At 38.0% G+C, this 19,194-nt stretch overlaps 1 non-coding gene across 1 annotated transcript; it reads left to right on the top strand.

The window, feature by feature from the left end:
- Window positions 1-2,988: 2,988 nt before the first annotated feature.
- TRNAG-UCC lies at window positions 2,989-3,061 on the top strand. The gene has a single exon. It is a non-coding gene; the product is annotated as a tRNA-Gly (tRNA).
- Window positions 3,062-19,194: the final 16,133 nt, after the last annotated feature.

The raw sequence follows: 19,194 nt of genomic DNA, 5'->3' as shown, positions 1-19,194 counted from the left end.
AGCTAAAGTGATTGCCTTTTTGATCCTTTCTTTGTTACACCATGAGGGAATTTTAATGCACTGTTTTAGAAACATTCACGTGGATGAGACAAATGAGGGGAATGAGACAAAACTTATATATTTGCCACCAGTTCAGTGTTGGTTTTTGCTTGACTTGGTTGTGTATTTGGCTCTGTTTCAAGGGACATAAACTTGTAGATATCAGACCCATGTACTGTTGAAATAGGTCCTATTACAAAACTATGCATCCATCATATTTCAGTTCTCACATCTCCCCTACTGAGGCGCTGGTGTTTTTCCAAGATATCATTTCTAAGGCTAGGTTTTTTGTGTGTGAGTTTTGTTTAAAGTACCAGAGTTCATTCAGACTGGTACTGTCTGGAACTGTCACTGCCTTAAAGGCTCAGGGGTAGTGGATACCTCAGTAGCACTTTGAGCAGCCACCTTAGATAGCCACTGATGGACAAATGCTATTATCTTTGCCATTCAGTTCAGTGCACACAAGTTTGAAGGTGTTCTTTACCACCAGAGAATTCATTAATGTCTTCAAGGCTAACCCCCTGTGTGCCATATCAGTTCACCCTAGAGTTCCTCAACACCAAAGATAACTTACATGTAAGAGGAGAGGTTATGGCTGTGTTTATATATAGCCAACCATTCTGTTTGCTTCTGGGACTTCATTATGCCCAGTATCACATCTTGCAGTTTCAGAGGTCTTTGCTGAAATTACTCAGTATAGTTCTTTGACATTGCTAAAGCTTGTTACAATTTTCTCTTATTTTCACAAGTTTATTGGGTTGCTATAAAGCTGAGAGAAAAAAATCCCAGGAGAGAGAGGAGAGAGAACAAAGACTGGAAGAACCAGGCAGAATGAGGAAAGAGAAGCCATAGAAGTAGACAGTCAAAACTGCAAAAAGACAGCTAGCTCCACTAATCTTTCTCCTTATAAACATATATTTATACCAGTAATTTCACCAAATAATTGAGTAAGCTGCTTATTTAGTGACCAGTCAATTGCATAATTCATATCCTTATACTCTAGGAGCAGACAATGAGATAATACAATTGTTATCTCTCTTTTAATTTAACTTTGATTTGTTGGAAAATTTCAGGAAATGTCCATTTGAAGGTTTCTCATGAAGGTTTCATTATAGATGAATAAGAAAGAAAATATTTATTCCTATTCTTGGCATATTTCAGTCCTTGTGAGAATCCATTAAACATGTGGAAATGGGAAACTTAACTTATTATTACTTAATATAACATGATTGTCAATTTCTGTACTTTGCAAATACTTCTCATTTTCGGAAGATGACATTGGAAAAACGGGAAATGATTCTCACCTTCCCCTTCAAATAGGAACCTCCCCCCACCCTTATGCTATCTAGTCACGAGAAAAGGACACATAAGTGCTGAAGGAACTAATATTTTTGACAAAATATTAATGAGTTTTTCTCTTTTGTAATTTTGCCCATAACTCATTTATAGTCAGACCAAGACAACCTCTCTGTCTCAGGAGTAAGATTCAGACTGTAATAGCAGGACTGGAAAGAGAAAGATTTTGTCTTCATTTTCTGACATTCAGCATAGAATTTGATTTCAAATCCCCTTCAACACTTCAAGAGTCAGCTTGGATTCTAGATGAGATTTTCTCTCATGGTGCATGAGGCAGAATTTAGGGAAAAAAGAGGAAGTAATTGAAAGAGCATCAACCTCTGCAAACAAGAGGATTGAGCAATCAAGAGAAAAGGCAGAAGACATTAAAATGGTCAAACATGTGGTTGGCTCCCACTTGGAATAAGAAGATGTGTTAGGAGATAATGCCTTGAAGGGCTCTAGCCTTCTCTCATTTGGGGACTCAGAAGATAACTCTAGAGTTGTCTAGCACCAACAGTGGAGAGTCCCACTCAGTTAAGAGTGTGGAATTGCATTGCCAAGGGTGGAGTGTTCAAATTTGAAATTCCAAGGTCTCTACCAATTCTTGAGTGGCTTATGAATGGTATTTTCTATGAGGAAAGCTGCAGTGAAAGGGAGAAGATGCCCAAGTAGAGGCTGGGTTAGGCTATTTTAGGACAGAAGTCAGGGTAGAACACAGGTTCTATCTTGTTGATAGGTTGAAAATTTTAACACTGGCAAATACCAAATCCCAGAGAGAGGCCAAATTATGAACTTTATTATCTGCAAAAAATGACCACCCACACTGGAAGAGGTCCAGAAATGAGATCAGTTATTCCTCAAAGGTCAGCAGCTTATTCACATGAGGTGACCACCTCTTTTACCGATGCCAGGAGTTTCCTTTTTCTTATACCTGGACCTCATCATGAAGAGGAATCAGGGTAACCATGGTGGAAAAAGGCACTGAAGCTGAAAAAAAAAAAAAAAAACAACAACAAACCCAAAAGCCTGAATAATGCCTAAATACTTTTATTTAATCATATTTTTTGTGTGTGTCAGATTTCTGAAAAATATGATACAATAAAAAGTCAATAGAAGCAATATGGAAGCAAATTTCAAAGTTTCTAGAAAATCTGTTTTGTATTGCAAGGAAATTTGTAAACTTCTTTGAGGAAAAAAATTAGATGATAGGAGCAATGTCTTGATGTGTTTTATTCCATCAGATTTTTTTCTCAGAGCAAATTTGATGGGATAAGTGGGTAAAAATTGGTATAGGAGAAAGGATAAAGGCTGTTGACCAAAGCAGTCAACACTTTCTTCCCTTGGAGACACTGTTTCCCTACTCCCAGTGTTTATTATGTTTAATGCTATGTTTGGAAGATGATAACAAATTATGATAGTTACTATTGATAATAATTTATAGTCACAATTAATGAAGATATTTTACTAGCAGAGCCTAACATTAGATATTAATAGTGATTTGGTGAAAGCTTCTGACAATCACTTGTGCTTTTTACCAATCAAGGAAATGAGGGAAACAAAGGCTCAAACTGCTGAATAAGTAGCAACATTAAAAGTACTGAACTAGGGAATTCCCTGGTTGTCCAGTGGTTAAGACTCTGTGCTTCCACTGGAGTGGGCCCAGGTTCGATCCCTGGTTGGGGAACTAAGAACCCTCAAGCCGTCTTGTTCAGTTGCTCAGTCATGTCCGACTCTGAGACCTAACGGACTGCAGCATGCCTTGCTTCCCTGTCCTTCACCGTCTCCCAGAGTTTGCTTAAACTCATGTCCATTGAGGCATTGACACCATCCAATCATCTCATCCTCTGTTGTCCCCTTCTCCTCCTGCCTTCAGTCTTTCTCAGCATCAGGGTCTTTTCTAATGCATCAGCTCTTCGCCTCAGGTGGCCAAAGTATTGGAGCTTCAGCTTCAGCATCAGTCATTCCAATGAATATTCAGGGTTGATTTCCTTTAGGATTGACTGATTTGGTCTCCTTGCAGTCCAAGGGACTCTCAAGAATCTTCTCCAACACTGCAGTTCAAAAGCATTAATTCTTCAGTGCTCAGCCTTCTTTATGGTCCAACTCTCACATCCATTCATGGCTACTGGAAGAGGCACAGCCAAAAAAAATTTTTTTTTAATTTTTTAAAAAATATTTTTAAAATATTGAACTAAGCAGATGAACACAGCCTGTAGACCACCAGTGTGGGCATATAGGTGCACAGTTGCAAATGTAGTTCTTTTTATATGGCTTCCGTCTGAAAACTCAAATTGTATTTGTTTCCTAGAAAACAAATCAGGATAAAAGAAATGAAAATAGTAAGTGAGTCTATTAATAGATAGGAAATTCATTGGATTATAAAGCTGTTCAAATATTGATGTCATATCTCAATTAAAATAATTTAAATTGGGCCTTGTTTCATAATTGGAGCATTTGAAAAATTTGAGTGCATGAAGAAAAGTTTTCTACGTTTCTGTGTTCCAAAGTTGATGACCAACAACTAATATTTGTGTCTTGCATTTTTTCCTAAAGAGATATTTTCACATTTTCTTTGCCTTTATATTAGAGACCTTTTTTACTCTTGACTACACAGTAAAAAAGAAATATATAGGTAGGTCTTGTTTGTTTTAAAAACACATGGAAATTATCAAAATGATGACCAAAGTATCCTTCTGCCTTACCGTGACCAGATAGGCACTTTGAAAAAATTATCGTCACAGAAATACTTTTGTGAATAAAGCAAAAGAAAAGTGAAAGTGAAGTCACTCAGTCGTGTCCGACTCTTTGTGATCCCATGGACTGTAGCCCACCAGGCTCCTCAGTCCGTGGAATTTTCCAGGCAAGAGTACTGGAGTGGGTTGCCATTTCCTTCTCCGAATAAAGCAAAGGTGCTTGCAAATAGTGATAGTGTTACATGTATTTTTATTTGTGTTTGTAGTTCGTGTGTGTGAAGAGGTTGGGCTTATTGGAACTTAGAAGCGTAGGGAAGTGACTCCAAGGAACTGACACTGAGACCTCTAAGGAGGGGTGTACAATAAAGCTTCTCCTGGGGAAGCTGGAAGAAGCTGGAATAAATTGCCAGTTCTGGAGCCGGGACCTGTTGCTGGCATCAACAGCAGAATAGCTTCAAAAAAGAAAGAATATCCTCCTCTTCCTCCTCCAGCCTCACAATCTCCATTTATTGTCCTAGATTCAAAAGCCAGCTGGTAAAGCTGGAATGTAGTTTATACAGCCTTAGCCCTAGCACCAGGCTGTAGAGTGTAGAAAGGAAAATTTGGAGGTGGGAGATTAAAAAAAATCATCTGTTTGTGCCCTGGCAGAGCATCACTTTCTTTGGCACACAAGTCAGAGTTGAAGCATTTATGAAAAACTGAATCATTTGTAGACAGATCACGTTTGTCTCACCTTGGAAAAGGAGCATCCATATTCACAGTTCCCCCTCTAATGCTAAGATGGCTCAGTGGTAAAGAATCCGCCTGCCAACAGAGGAGACATGGGTTTTATTCCTGGGTTGGGAAGATTCCCTGGAGAAGGAAATGGCAACCCATTCTAGTATTCTTGCCTGAAGAATCCCATGGACAGAGGAGCCTGGTGGGCTACAGTCCATTGGTTTGCACAGAGTCAGGATAACTGAGTGACTAAACAACAACTGATACTATGAAGAGTCTGGCATCTCTTAATTTACCTCTTTTTGGGTTTTCTAATTTTTTTCTCTTTAGCTTCCCTGGAGTTTTAGAGTTTATATCTTGCCCATGTTTATTGCAGATACTCTGCTAGGAGCCAGGGAGCCAACTTAAACATTTTCTAGATCTTTTGTAAAATGCTTGGTGTCCATCTCATTTTAGAATATTATTTACAAGTAAAAAGTGTTCTTTTTTCTTTTTCTATTGTGTTTTAGTATATTGATGAGTCTTTCTTTAAAAAAATGTATTTATTTATTTGGTTGCCTTGGGTCTTAGTTGTGGCATCTGGAATCTTTGTTGTGGCCTGCAGGATCTTAGTTGTGGCATGTGGGATCTTTAGTTTGCTAATTTTGTTGAGTCCAATCTGCTGTTATAGATTTTTCATTTCAGATCAGATATTTTATGACTTTAGCATTTGATTCTTTTTATAGGTTACAATTCTAATAGAAAAGTTTTTGTCTTTTTTCCATAATTTTCTTTATTTTATTGAATAAATTAATCATGTTTTTAAAAGTTCCTTGTCTGTTAATTTTAATAATGATATCAATTTATTGATCTGTTTTTTATTATCTATTATTTTAATCTATTATTAGTTTTTATTACCTGGGACATCTGCCACATGGGCTTCCCAGGTGGCGATAGTGGTAAAGAAACCAGCTGCCAATGTAGGAGATGGAAGAGACACGGGTTCAATCCCTGGGTTGGGAAGATCCCCCCTGGGGGAGGGCATGGCAACCCATACCAGTATTCTTGCCTAGAGAATAGAGGTTTCATTGAACACAGACATCGTGTTTAAGAAGTTCTAGATAACGTTATTTTTCAAGCAAGATGGTTTTTCCTTTCCTGTACTAGGCAGTGAGATCCAGCTGGGCTGGCTTGAGGCTGTATTGAGTGAGTGAGTGAGTGAAGTCTCTCAGTCGTGTCCGACTCTTTGAGACCCCGTGGACTGTAGCCCACCAGGCTCTTCCATCCATGGGATTCTCCAGGCAAGAATACTATTACCGGCTGGTAAAATTTAGGTACTGGTTCATTCAGATTTCTGTGGTGTATTGTCAAGGCTTCTCAACAGAGATCCTCTGGAACTATTCCCCTGCTTTTAAGAGAATTTTGTCTTAGTTCTTTATTATCATACCATGCACAACTTTACTATTTGGCGGATATCTTACTAGATAAACCAACTGGATGACCGAGGCCCCTTAAGTGTACAGTTTTGTCCCCCGAGACCTGTGAAGTTCCCCAAAATACAGCTGGAAGTTCAACCTCCCTCTTCCTGGGGACAGGAATGAATGCTCGGCCTCTGACTATGCTCAGATTGTCAAATGTCCCCGGGTAAAGAGTCTGGAAGGTAGCCCTGTGCCAACAAACACATATTTCACTTGCCCAGGGGCAAAGAGAGAGTGTTCTTTTTAACCTCACGCTCTTTCAGAAGATTTGAATTTTAGAAAAATAACCTTTTAACTTGCTATTTTTTTGATTTTTGAAAAAGAAAGAAGTTGGAATCCTGCTGCATGTTGTTTTACTGTCCCCCACATACCCTTGTCTTGAAAGTCTAAACTGCAAGTAAGGAGACAAAGATCACGGTACCTTGTTATGCTCTCTCTCTCTTTTTTAATGTAAATGGTGTACTGGTCAACCAGAAAATTGAGGATTCTGGAGCGACTGGCTGTCTTTCCTTGAAGTACAATTTCTGGGCAACACAAATAAATATTTAGCTGTTGTGGTAGGGAGGCACATAACAACTTTGCTATTAAAAGGGGGGTTGTTGTTGTTCAGTCACCCAGTCGTGTCCAACTCTTTGCAATCTCATGGATTGCAGCATGCCAGGCGTCTTTGTCCCTCACCATCTCCTAAAGTTTGCCCAAGTTCATGTCCATTGCATCAGTGATGCCGTCCAGCCTTCTCATCCTCTGATGCCCTCTTCTGCCCTCAGTCTTTACCAGCATCAGGGACTTTTCCAATGAAAAGGGGGTATTATGTGATAAAGTATAGGGAACATTAAGGAGAGGCCCAAATATTCAATAAGTATTACTAGAATCTGCTTGCAAGGCAGGAGACCTGGGTTCTTTCATTGGTTCAGGAAGATCCCTTGGAGAAGGGAATGGCTATCCACTCCAGTATTCTTCCCTGGAGAAGTCCATGGACAGAGGAGCCTGGCGGGCTACATGGGATCTCAAAGAGTCGGATATGACTGAGTGACTAACTTATACACAAGCCTAAAAATGAGGTAGTGTTAACATACTATAAAATGTTATATAATTTTGTGACCAAGTTTTTTTTTTTTAATTAAGCATTTGGTTATGGGATTTATTTTAAAAGACTTTTGGAATATTTCGTCTAAAGAAAAATAAATCTACTATTCTTTTCTCTGCCAAAGAGTTGCTGCCTGTGGCCATTTACATGGTAATAAATCAAAGGTATCTATCATCATCATCTATTTATCTATATCATCTATTAACTACTTAACAATCAGCTTCTTACCCATGTCTAATATTTATATATATGGTTATGCTTTTGGCTATTAGTCATAGTGGGTGATTATAAAAATTATAAGTGCATCCTGAGAAGACAGTACACCAAAGAGACAGAATATAAAGAAAAAAAAAAATCGTGTATTCTTGTCATTAGAGGAGATATTTCAGTTCTTACATTACTACTACCTAACAACAACAACAAAAAATAAGTATTAGTAGAATGAAACGATGCTAAAAAGAGAAGGAAAAATAGTCATAATTCAATAGCATTTACAATCAAGTTTCAAATAACTGTCAAAAGTTTCCTTCAAATGCTAATAAATAAGTTAGTTATTCTTTTCTCATATCAAGGGACTGTGCTCTATGACACACAGTAAATGCTCTATAAAAGAGAGTTCACATACCTCTAGGATATGCCCGACTGTAAGCAAAACGGGAAAAGAAGGAATAAGAGATGAAGCATTTGCTAAAGTTATCATTCACTTGAAGCTTCTTTGTGTCCTGGGCTCTGAGAATTTTATCAACAGAGTGAGTGAAAACAGAGCCCACTGGAGCCCTGGAGAACATGCCTCGGGGAACTGCCTGACCTGGGGCATTAGGGGCTGATTGAGAAGGTCTAGTGCAATTTCTACAGCTTGTGCTTCTGGAATCTATAGATTCCGATTGGGGGAAAAAAAACCCAAACCAAACCAAAACAAATAGCCACCACTACTACCACTGACATGTCTTTCTAAACACTTTGTGATCTTGAATGTGTTCCTGTCCCTCTTCTAGCTGCTCCTAATTGGGCCCAACTCATAGTCAACCTTCTTAGTGGTATACTTCAAAAACAGGGTTGCTGCAAAGTAATATAGACAGAAAAGAGTCAAATACCATAAAAGTGTAGGTCAATGAATGTCTGTGACCTCAATTCTCCTCTTATAACTGTGATTCAGATCAAGCAACACAACATTACCAGAACTCCATCGTTCACCCTGTACCCTCTACATGTCACTACCACCAAGGGTACCCCTAGCCTCAATTTTAACACCATCGGTTAATCCTGCCTTTTTTGTTTAATATAGAATCACATATTCTGTGCTCTTTTGTACCTGGCTTCTTTTGTGCAACTTTGTGTTGGTATGTTCATCCATTTTGCTGCATATAGTTGTAGATTTTTTGCACTTATATTGCTGTATTCCAATATGTGCATGTGCTACAATTCACTTATTCTTGAAATGGTAATATTTGAGGAACCATAAAGGAACTCTGCTGCCCAAATATACTTTTACTCTTCATCCTGACTGACATTCCTTACTGAAATATGTCTTTTGGCACAATGCATTAACTGCAAATTCATTAATGGGGCTTATTTGTTCCTGTGTGAGCTGGTTTCTACGCCTTCCTCAGCTCTCCTCTATTGCTACTTCTGCCTCTGCTATAGTTACACTAAACTACTTTCCACTACATTTTTTTCTCTGTGTGTTTCATTTTGGATAGTTTCTATTGCTAGGTCTTCAAGTTCATTCTTTTTTCTGTAGTGTCTAATCTGTGGTTATTCTCATACATTGATTTTTTTTTTTTAATCTAAGTAGTGTATTTTTCATCTCTAGGAGTTAATTAAAAAAAAAATCTTTTATTTTTCCCCTCATCCTAGTTAGACTGTCCTCCACCTTCTAGAACATACAGCATACATTTATAATAGCTTTTTCAAAGTCTTTGTTTAATTTTATAATCTGTGTTATTTCTTTTGTATATCTGTTACCTGCTTGTCTCTATTTATGGGTCATAAATTTTGGCATACTTATTTTCTGATCGGTTTCCAGGACACTGTGAAATTTACGTTGTTGGGTGGTGTTTTTTTAGTACCTTTATTGCCTAGGACTTTGTTCTAGGACTTAACTAAGTTTGATACTTTAGTTGGCTTTGCTAGGAAGGACAAAAGTGCCTGTAGTCAAGAGTTTCTTTAGCCTTGCTGCTGAGGCAGCCCCCTTCTGAGGACTGTACGTGATGCCCTGTGTGAGGAAGTCTCATCACTCCGCTGGTGAATATATGAATTCCCTCCTCTGTATGAACTCCTGTGACTATATCACTTACTTTTGTCTGGTGATTCTTTTCTAGCCCCAGTAGTTTGCTCATACATGTGTGCATGCTTGGTTGCTCAGTCGTGTCTGACTCTTTGCGATCCCATGGACTGTAGCCTGCCAGACTCCTCTGTTCATGGGATTCTCTAGGCAAGAATACTGGAGTGGGTAGCCATTCTTGTCTCCAGGGTATCTTCCCAACCCAGGAATTGAACCTGCTGCATTTCAGGCAGCTGAGCCACCAGGGAAGCCCTTGCTCATTCATACGTGCAATTAAATACTCAGGGGACCCAAAGAAGGTCTCCAGAGTTCCGTTTGTCTGTGCAACTTCCTGCTCTACAGTACTCTGTTTCACAACCTCTAGCCACATATTCCAGAAGTCTATTTTGCTTCCTCAACTCAAGGAGACTGATGTGATCAACTTGGCTTGCCCTACTAGGTGGTGATGTGAAAAGTCTCTCCAGGCAGTGACAAGTTGGGTCACTTGTAGGGTTGACACTGTCTCACTTGCTTCCTTTCTCTTGGGGTCACTGTTCAGTGCTATTTATTTTCTAATAACTAAAAATGATTGTTTTGTATATTTTCTACTAGTTCATTGTTTAAACTGGGAAGGTAAGTCCTTATTACCTCATTATGGCTGGAAGCAGATGTCACCACTCTGAACTACTTTAGTTTGTTAGCAAATCTTTTTTTCCCTGTTTCTAAGATCGAGACATACTATTCTTTGTTCCTTTCTCTCATCTCATTTTCCTTGGCCCACCTAACTCTCACTAATTTTTATGGTCTAATTTAATAATAATAGCTTACATTTGTTGAGAACTAATTATATGCCAGTTATTCTTCTTAGCATTTGTGCAATGTTTCATTTAATCTTCAAAACAATTTTATGATTTCAGTGCTGCTGTCATTATCTTCATTTTACAGAGAGGAAATGAAGATCAAAGATGCTGAGTCACTTGTTGGAGGTCCCATAACTAATAGGTGGCAAGTCTAATTTGAACTCAAGTGGTCTGGCTTTAGTCCTGATGCTGCATGATAACTTCTCAGTTATCAGTTATTCTGGAATGATTTTGTTGATACTAAAACTCTGTGTTATTCTGTTTTGTTAAATGTGTTTCCATGACACCTAATGTTTCCCCAAGTTAAACTTTTCCTTCCATATTTAAACCACCTGCTTACTTCTCTGCATCCTCCATTCATGTTCTGGGGGGCCTGAGTGGGGCTGGGCAGAGACTATATTGTCTTGGTAACCATCACTTCAGTAGCAACCAGAACATGAAAAACAATCAATAAATGTTTACTGAATGAATGAATAAAAGAATATCTTGATGAGGTGACACTGATTTTTATAAAGGTCTTTATTAGAAAATGAATTTTACATTTATTTCCTATATTCCCAAGAGAGTCACAGAAAAAAATTTATTTTAGACATGTAGGGAGGTTAAGAAAGGTCTGTACATTGAGGTCTTGCCCATTGAAGCTGAGCCTATTTGTATATCAGAACAGGCACTCAAGAACCTAAAAGGAAGAAAATGGGGAGGGGCTTGAGGAGAGGACAGATAGAAACAAAAGGGAATAGGGAGTTGTTGAATAGACAACATTTTGTCATTTTGCCTAGGGCTGGCCTGCTTACTAAAAAGAGTCACTTATCACATCCTATTCAAAAGTCCATGATCTCTGAAGGATGGAAGTCATTTTGCTTATTGGGCACAGATAGATAGCTATTCTATCAGTCCAAATAAATTAGTCAATAAAGTTGTGTTTTAGTGACATAAAATTGGTATCCTTTTGAGAATGCTTGATCTTCTTTCCTATGACATAAAAGAGCACAGAATGAGTGAACACAGTCAAATCTGAAAGTGGCTCTGTTTTTTATATTAGGCTGTTTAGATGATGGTTGTTATCATTTCTTTCTTCTTCTTACCCAGACTACACCAGAGTGAGGGAATGTCTAAGAGTATTACTTTTTCCAACCTAAGCATCCTTTGTATATGTGGTTCTCCCCTTTAGTTTACAAAAAACTTTCTTATATATTATACGATCTGGTTAAAGCAGCAACTATATAGTGGAAATGAAGAGGTTTTTCCAACCTAACCTTCTACATTTCTGAGCTTCAAATATCCCTATATATAAAACAACTGTATTCTTTATAAATATTGTAGTTCCATCCTGATTTTCATATTGTGCTCAAAGATACCATAGAGTGAAATAAGGAAGGAAGAGAAGTGGAGACCAAGAAGGAAGGGCTCCAGGACTCTCACCTTTATACCAACTAGCGATGCTTTGCTTCTTCTCTTTTATCTGGGAAGGAGGATTTGCATTAAACCATCCTCACTCCCTCCCCTGGTACTGTTATAATGAACTGACCTGAAAATAAGTGCATTAAGTGGCCATAGAACATAAAGACACTAATTAGTTCACTTGGGGATCAAATCCATGATAACAGACTTATTCATGCTTTTCTCTATCCCCAAAACTATATAGATGAAAGCAAAGGGGGAAAACAAATCTATCACATATATGACAATCTTCAAGAACAAACACTTTAAATTTCAAATATGATCTGGTTGATTCTGTCACAGGGAAAGAATCTTATCAGTAGTTAAGAATAAGTAATAATTGAGTCTGGACCCATTGCAAATAATATTTCACAGCCAAAGAAATGCAAATAGCCAATAAACATGAAAAAGGTTTAGCCTCTCTGATGATCAAAGGAATTTATATTAATATTACAATACACTATTTTAGACTTTTAAATTGACAAATGTTTTAAAAATTATATGTCATGATGATGGGAGGAGGCTGAAATCCTTTCTTCATACACTGTTGGAGGCAGTACACATCAGTAAATAATTTCTGGAGAGCCATTTGGCATTATGCAAAAGCCTCAAGCATATTCTTATACTTTGCCTAACAGCTTCTATTTCCAGAATCATCTGAAGGATATAATCACAGGTGTGACAAAGGGATATACTCAAGTTTTATTTTCATGGTGTATAGAACTTAAGTTCTTTTACTTTATAAGGAAGAAAGAGATGCAAGTTTAGCCCCAGGTCTTATGGGTTTGTTGTAAAGCTACAAAGGTTAGCGAGGAAGACAGAAAGACTTGCCCAGCCAGAGTACATGAGAGTGACCTGTTTACGATTTAGAGCAAAGGGGGAGGGGAGCCCTTCATGACATGTTGCCATTCCTCTAACAGCATCATCTTGTCCCATCCAATTCACTTTAGTTAAGTTGCTCTGTCTTTGTTTAATGCTGGTTATGACTCTGGCCTGAATCTTTACTTTCTCACTGCCTCATGACTGCTGCTCCTAGATACTGCTTGTTGTTTTCTCTTGATACTTTGGTATCTGCTTTCACAAGGACACTCCTCTGTTCATGGGATTTACCAGGCAAAAATACTGGGGTGGGATGTCATTGCCTATTCCAGGGGATCTTCCTGACCCAGAGATGGAACTTGGGTCTCTTGTGTCTCCTGCATTGGCAGGTGGATTCTTTACCACTGCACCACCTGGGACGCCCAGTACTATTTGTCTGGTACCCAGTACTATTCCAAACAGGCCTAACTTCCAGAGAGGGCCACATAGTTTTGTTTCTATTGAATGGGTTGTGAGTTTGCCTGGTACTTGGAGGAAAACCTATTCCTACCCCAAATGCAGTATTGCTGGGAAAAGCCCAAATGGGAAATAATGTACTTATCCCAAAACAGGGATATTGGCACATATACTATACTCATAAAGTATAATATTATGCAACTGTTACACACATTTTGATGACATTATGATTAAGGGAACATGTATATGATAAACTTAAAAGTGAAAAAGAGCTTGAAACTATACTGAATAGTGTGTACTTCAGAAAATATATACGTAGACTAGATATATTGGGACAAAATAGACTAAACCATTAAGCAGTTATGAATGGTGGGATATGGTGAACTCTTATTTTCTTTTTTTTTAATGAGTCAGTTCTTCACAACTCATTGGAAAAAACCCTGATGCTGGGAAAGATTGAAGGCGGGAGGAGAAGGGGACGACAGAGGATGAGATGGCTGGATGGCATCACCGACTCAATGGACATGGGTTTGGGTAGACTCAGGGAGTTGGTGACGGACAGGGAGGCCTGGCGTGCTGCGGTCCATGAAGTCGCAAGGAGTCGGACACGACTGAGTGACTGAACTGAACTGATTTTCTTTTTTATATGTTTGTTTTCCAGACTTCATTTTAGTCTATTTTACTTTTTTAATCATGATGCTGTTTAATAGAAGCGGCTAATTTGAAAAATATAAAGTCAAATGAAAGAAATGTATATTTGATTTGCCCATGAGACAGATTTTCTTGTGATTTCCCCCTCCTGCTTGTATTTACACAGGCAGGAGCTGAGAATCATTAACTCACCCAGCAGATTGAATCCCTTAGGAAAGTGACTGCACATTCAGAGTTTTTCTATGTTACTGTAGGGTCCTTTTCTCCAAAATGTTGCAAGAAGCTTCTTTCTTTTTTTATCCACTCCCAGACAACCCACCTTGTCTTTTTCCAACAAAATGACCAATGACTAACCATAGTGATAACAAATGTTTATCTATTTGTCCCTTAGAAAAGTAGTACATTTGCCATTTCCACAGACCTTCTCCACGCTTTTCAAAAGGGCAAAAAATAAGCAACAGAATAAGCGTAAGAGCTAGCCATGGCTCTGGGGGACCACTCATATTTGAAGTTCCACAATAAAAAGATGTTCTACTTATTTATGTACATCAGACACAACTCCCCTGATAGATGGTGGACTTCTGGGACCAACGAACAGCATTTGACATTTCTTTACATAGTCTCAGCAACTAGTACATGCAAAGACTTTAGAAATCATATGATCTTCTTCTTTGGCCGTTGAGGAAACTGAAGCCTATAGTGAATAAGTGATTTTTTCAAGATCAAACAAGTTAATGGGAAAACTGACACTGGAACCAAGGTTTCCTGATGTTCACTCATATGGGGAAGAAGAAAAAAAATTTTTGATTTAGAGAAGGAGACATCTTTTCCAAAATGAAACCATGCAGAATCAAAATATGATGAAAATGGAAAGTAATACAATAGCTAGTAGAGCCAGGTTAGTTTCTGGGAGAAGCTGCTGTCAAGATAGGATGAAATGTGCAAGCTATTTACTGGGAGAAATACCTGTGAAGGTAAAAGAGGAGGGAGTAGAGATGAGAGCCTTCAGATCACAATGCAGGTCAGACCTGTAACTCAGGCTGCAGTACAGTTCCAGGAAATTTTCAGCTAGGCTGTTAGAGAGTACTGAAGTCAAATACCTCTAGCAAAGCACCCCACCCCTACCCCCAACTCCTGCCCTTTTCATGGCAATGGCTTTCATTGGTATCCTTGCTGTGTTTAGTCATTGGGGCAGCTTTCTGGATGCCTGGACATTGGTGCAAACTCAGTGGATCCGGAAGTTAACAGCTTGGGGTCAATTACAGATCCTGCAGGACAAAATCTGGATGGGACATTTTCATGGCTACCACACTAACTGGGGGCTTATATTGTGCCAGACTTATATTGTGATTAAGTATTTATATGCATTATTTCATTTCATCCTCAAAGCTAGTTTATGGCATGGATATTATTACTTCCACTTTACAAGTAAAGGTTAAAGGAGATCTTACCTGTTTTTTGAAATGTCTTCTAATTTTTTGCCTATGAGCTACTTTTTATACTAGGATACTTGTTCATGAAACTGTTTCTTGATCTTTCCTTGAAAACCACCTTTTATACAAATAAAATCTTCCATGGCTGGGATCCCATGTGCTCCTCTTTTAAACACCTTATTACAAAAGATGCAATGTGGAAAGTGTGTTAGTTACTCAGTTGTGTCCTACTCTTTGCAAGATTGTAGCTTGCCAGGTTCCTCTGTCCATGGAATATTCCAGGCAAGAATACTGTAGTGGGTTGCCGTTCTCTTTTCCAGGGGATCTTCCTGACCCAGGGATTGAACCTGGGTCTCCTGAATGGTAGGCAGATTCTTTATCATCTGAGCCACTGGCATTTCTTAATTCTGCACTGTGAATTCATCATTCACTTTACATTAAGACATTTGCTATTACCAATTGGAATGACTCTGTTACCTAAAGACTGGATACATTTTATCCTTGGACTGCTTCTTCTCTGGGTTCTGATCCTCAGCATATGAATATTATAGCACAACAATGAAGGTGAGTCAAAGGCAAGCAAGGTATTCACGTGTATGTAAGTGATGGTGCTGTTCACCTTAAACTACACAGTGCTGTATATCATTATATTTCAATAAAACTGGAAGAAAAAAATACAATGAAAAATAAATGTGCGAAATGTTTCAAATTTTGTACAGAAGCAAAATAACATTTGCAAATGTACCTGTGTAACCGAGAGTAAAGCAGCTCAGGCAATAAGCAGGGTAGTCCAGGAAGGACTCCAGGTCACTTCACATGTCATAAATTCCAGGTTTTTTAAGGAAGTGGTTCATTGAAGAGAATTTAGTCTCCGAAGTCGGCAGTGCCACAGACCTACAGGATAGGGTAGATTGACGGGAGGTGGGGGGACAACTGCAATAAAATTGAAGGACAGAAATTTGCTTCTTTAAAATAGTTGATTTTTAAACTTGTGTGTTTTACAACTTGTGGGATCCTATAGATTTTTAAATTTTCCTGCTGGTCAGTGTTTTTATTTTGTTTCAGTTTTTAAAAATAAACATTATTAACCAATTCAGTTCTCTCTTTTTTCACTTTTTTTTTTTCATTTATTTTTATTAGTTGGAGGCTAATTACTTTACAGTATTGTAGTGGGTTTTGTCATATATTGACATGAATCAGCCATGGAGTTACATGTATTCCCCATCCCGATCCCCCGTCCCACCTCCCTCTCCACCCGATTCCTCTGGGTCTTCCCAGTGCACCAGGCCCGAGCACTTGTCTCATGCATCCCACCTGGGCTGGTGATCTGTTTCACTATAGATAATATACATGTTTCGATGCTGGTCTCTCGATACATCCCACCCTCACCTTCTCCCACAGAGTCCAAAAGTCTTTTTTCACTTTTAAGTGTTGCTCACAAAGAAAAACCATTTTGGGCTGGTAGTTGCTTTAGCAACCTACTGATACAGAGTCCTCTGTTATCTATTTTTTTTTCTTTTTTAAAAAATTATATTACATTATTGTTGCTTTACAATATTGGGTTATTTTTTGCTGTACAACAAAATGAATCCGCCTTCCGTATGCATATATCCCCTCTTTTTGGATTTCCTTCTCATTTAGGTGATCACAGAGCATTAACTAGAGTTTCTTGTGGTTTATAGTGGGTTCCTTTTGCAACTAAGGAGAGGTAAGGCTAGTTGGTGTAAAGGGTGGAAAGAGAATTGTTAGTAACATTTTAACCTACATCCCACCACCCTCTGAAACATGTGGTTCATAGTGTTTCTTTTTAGCAGAGCTCTAAGTTGAAACATTTGGTTCATCTTCCCCTAGCCTCAATCCTAAAGAAGTTCTCATAACCATAATAGGTTGCATGTTCATATGAAAAGATGAAATGAGATTTAAAAAGCAAATCAAACATTATTTTGATATAAAATAGCACATCATATAAAATTTTTTGTCAGCTCTAAAATGCTATGATTGTTTTCTTCGTTCTTAGCTTTGTGACATGTGATTGGCGAGTGAACAAACATTAACCCAAAACCTTCCTATAAAGACCAGTATTGATTTTAGTCTGTATTTGGGGACACAGAAACTAGCACTTTTGATTCAGAGGGTTGAGAAGAAGGACGATTTTAAAGAAAGCTCCTTTTAAATATAAATCCTATTTTAAATAGTTGAGTCATGTGAATTCCTCCCCACTCCCTCCGCCGTATGGCGCGGCATGTGGCACTTCCCTGACCAGGGATCAAACCTGTGCTCTTTGGAATTAAAGCATGGAGTCAACCACTGGACCATCCAGAAAAGTCCAGTCATGTGAATCTGTATGTTAATATTGATGTAGCGGTTGGATGTTTATTGCCTTTCCATTTAAAAAACTCTAACATGTTGCTTTGTGATAAATTCAAACTTAAATGACTAGAGGGGGTGACTTTCTGTATAATTAGCATGATAATATAATCAGGTCCTATCTCTTGATGTTTTTATGAGATTATCATTCTTATAATCATTTACAGAGCTCATGCACTGTTGATAGTTTGTCTGCAATGTGCATTCAATATTTGAGAACTTATTTTGAAAAGAGAGTTGTTTCTACTTTATGCAGAAATCCAACAGAGTTTTACTAATGACTTGATCAAGCATCCCAAGAAACTCTAACAATAGGGCACATATTCCCAAAGATGAAAATTGCACTCAATTTAAATACAAGATGAATATTAATAGGATGCTTTGTTCCCTTTCAAATGCCTTCCCTGTTTTACTCTCTTTCTTGGGTCAGTGGTCTTTAAGCTGAGTTCTGAATAGTTTGTACAACCTTATCTTTTATAGAATTATGCATAAAATCCATACATATCCTATGAGACTCTCTAGAATAAACTGTATTAATTCTTGTACTCTGATTAATTCCTGTATTTGCTGAAATGTTCTTCCTCTTGCTATGCTGCATGCATTCAATTATGGGAAATGGGAATGCTTTAAAATACCACATTCTGGCATGAAGTGTTTTGAAAATCTTTGGGGGACATTAGTTTGCCTTTAATAACAAGTCCAAACTCATGCCTACTGGGTCTTTCCACTGGAAACAAAGATTGTATATTGCTATAAAAAAAAAAAAAAAAAAAACAGTATTGTCATCTGGCTGATGTCTGTCAAATGGAGAAGAGCTCCATAGCACAGGGGAGAAGAGCAGAAGGAGCAGGAGAAAAATAGGCAATCAAAGGTGAGAACCACCTTTTTTCCCTGGAAGATACACATTTTTTTTAAACAACAAGAAGAAAGCACTTTATTTTTCAGTCCCTCTCTCCCCAGGCTTTACAAAACCTAGATGCTCTGTTGTCAAGTTGGAAAATTAGAGCTATGATTACCTTTAAAAAGTTTTACTTGTCAGAATTTCTTCTTGGCATGTAAAACACCTCTTTGTAGTGACTCCCGCCACTATTTCACTTCTGTAAGACATACCATGGAGAACACTTTGTCCAAAAGAGTCAGTATCAATGCTTTTCCTACCAGGCCAATTGAGTCTAGGAACTTTCTACTTTATTTTCTGCTGGGCAAATCTTTGCTACTTTTTTGGAGGATGACAAAGGTAATTTAATTCTGAAATATACCAAAAAAAAAAAAAAAACCCCACCAAAACAAAACAGAGAACTATATGGATTGGGGATTGGTTCTACAAAATAAATGGAAATTTGGTGGGTACAAGTGCCTGGTAATACGCTTAAGGGCATACCAATAAAATACAGAGAAATAAAATAAAATACAGAAAATAAAAAATATGAAAATAAATATAGAAATAAAATACAGAGAAACATCTTTCAAGATGAATAGCTGATAAAAAATGAAAAATGACTATTAATATAGTAGTTTTCATAGAAGAAAAGAAAAATATACAGAGTAAGTAAGGTCAGTAAAGAATCTGCCTG

This window comes from Cervus elaphus, chromosome 7 (genome assembly GCF_910594005.1).
Source record: "Cervus elaphus chromosome 7, mCerEla1.1, whole genome shotgun sequence".
NCBI classification, from domain to species: domain Eukaryota; kingdom Metazoa; phylum Chordata; class Mammalia; order Artiodactyla; family Cervidae; genus Cervus; species Cervus elaphus.
The sequence above is the reverse complement of the archived record's forward strand: the minus strand, read 5'-3'. Positions and strand labels throughout refer to the sequence as shown.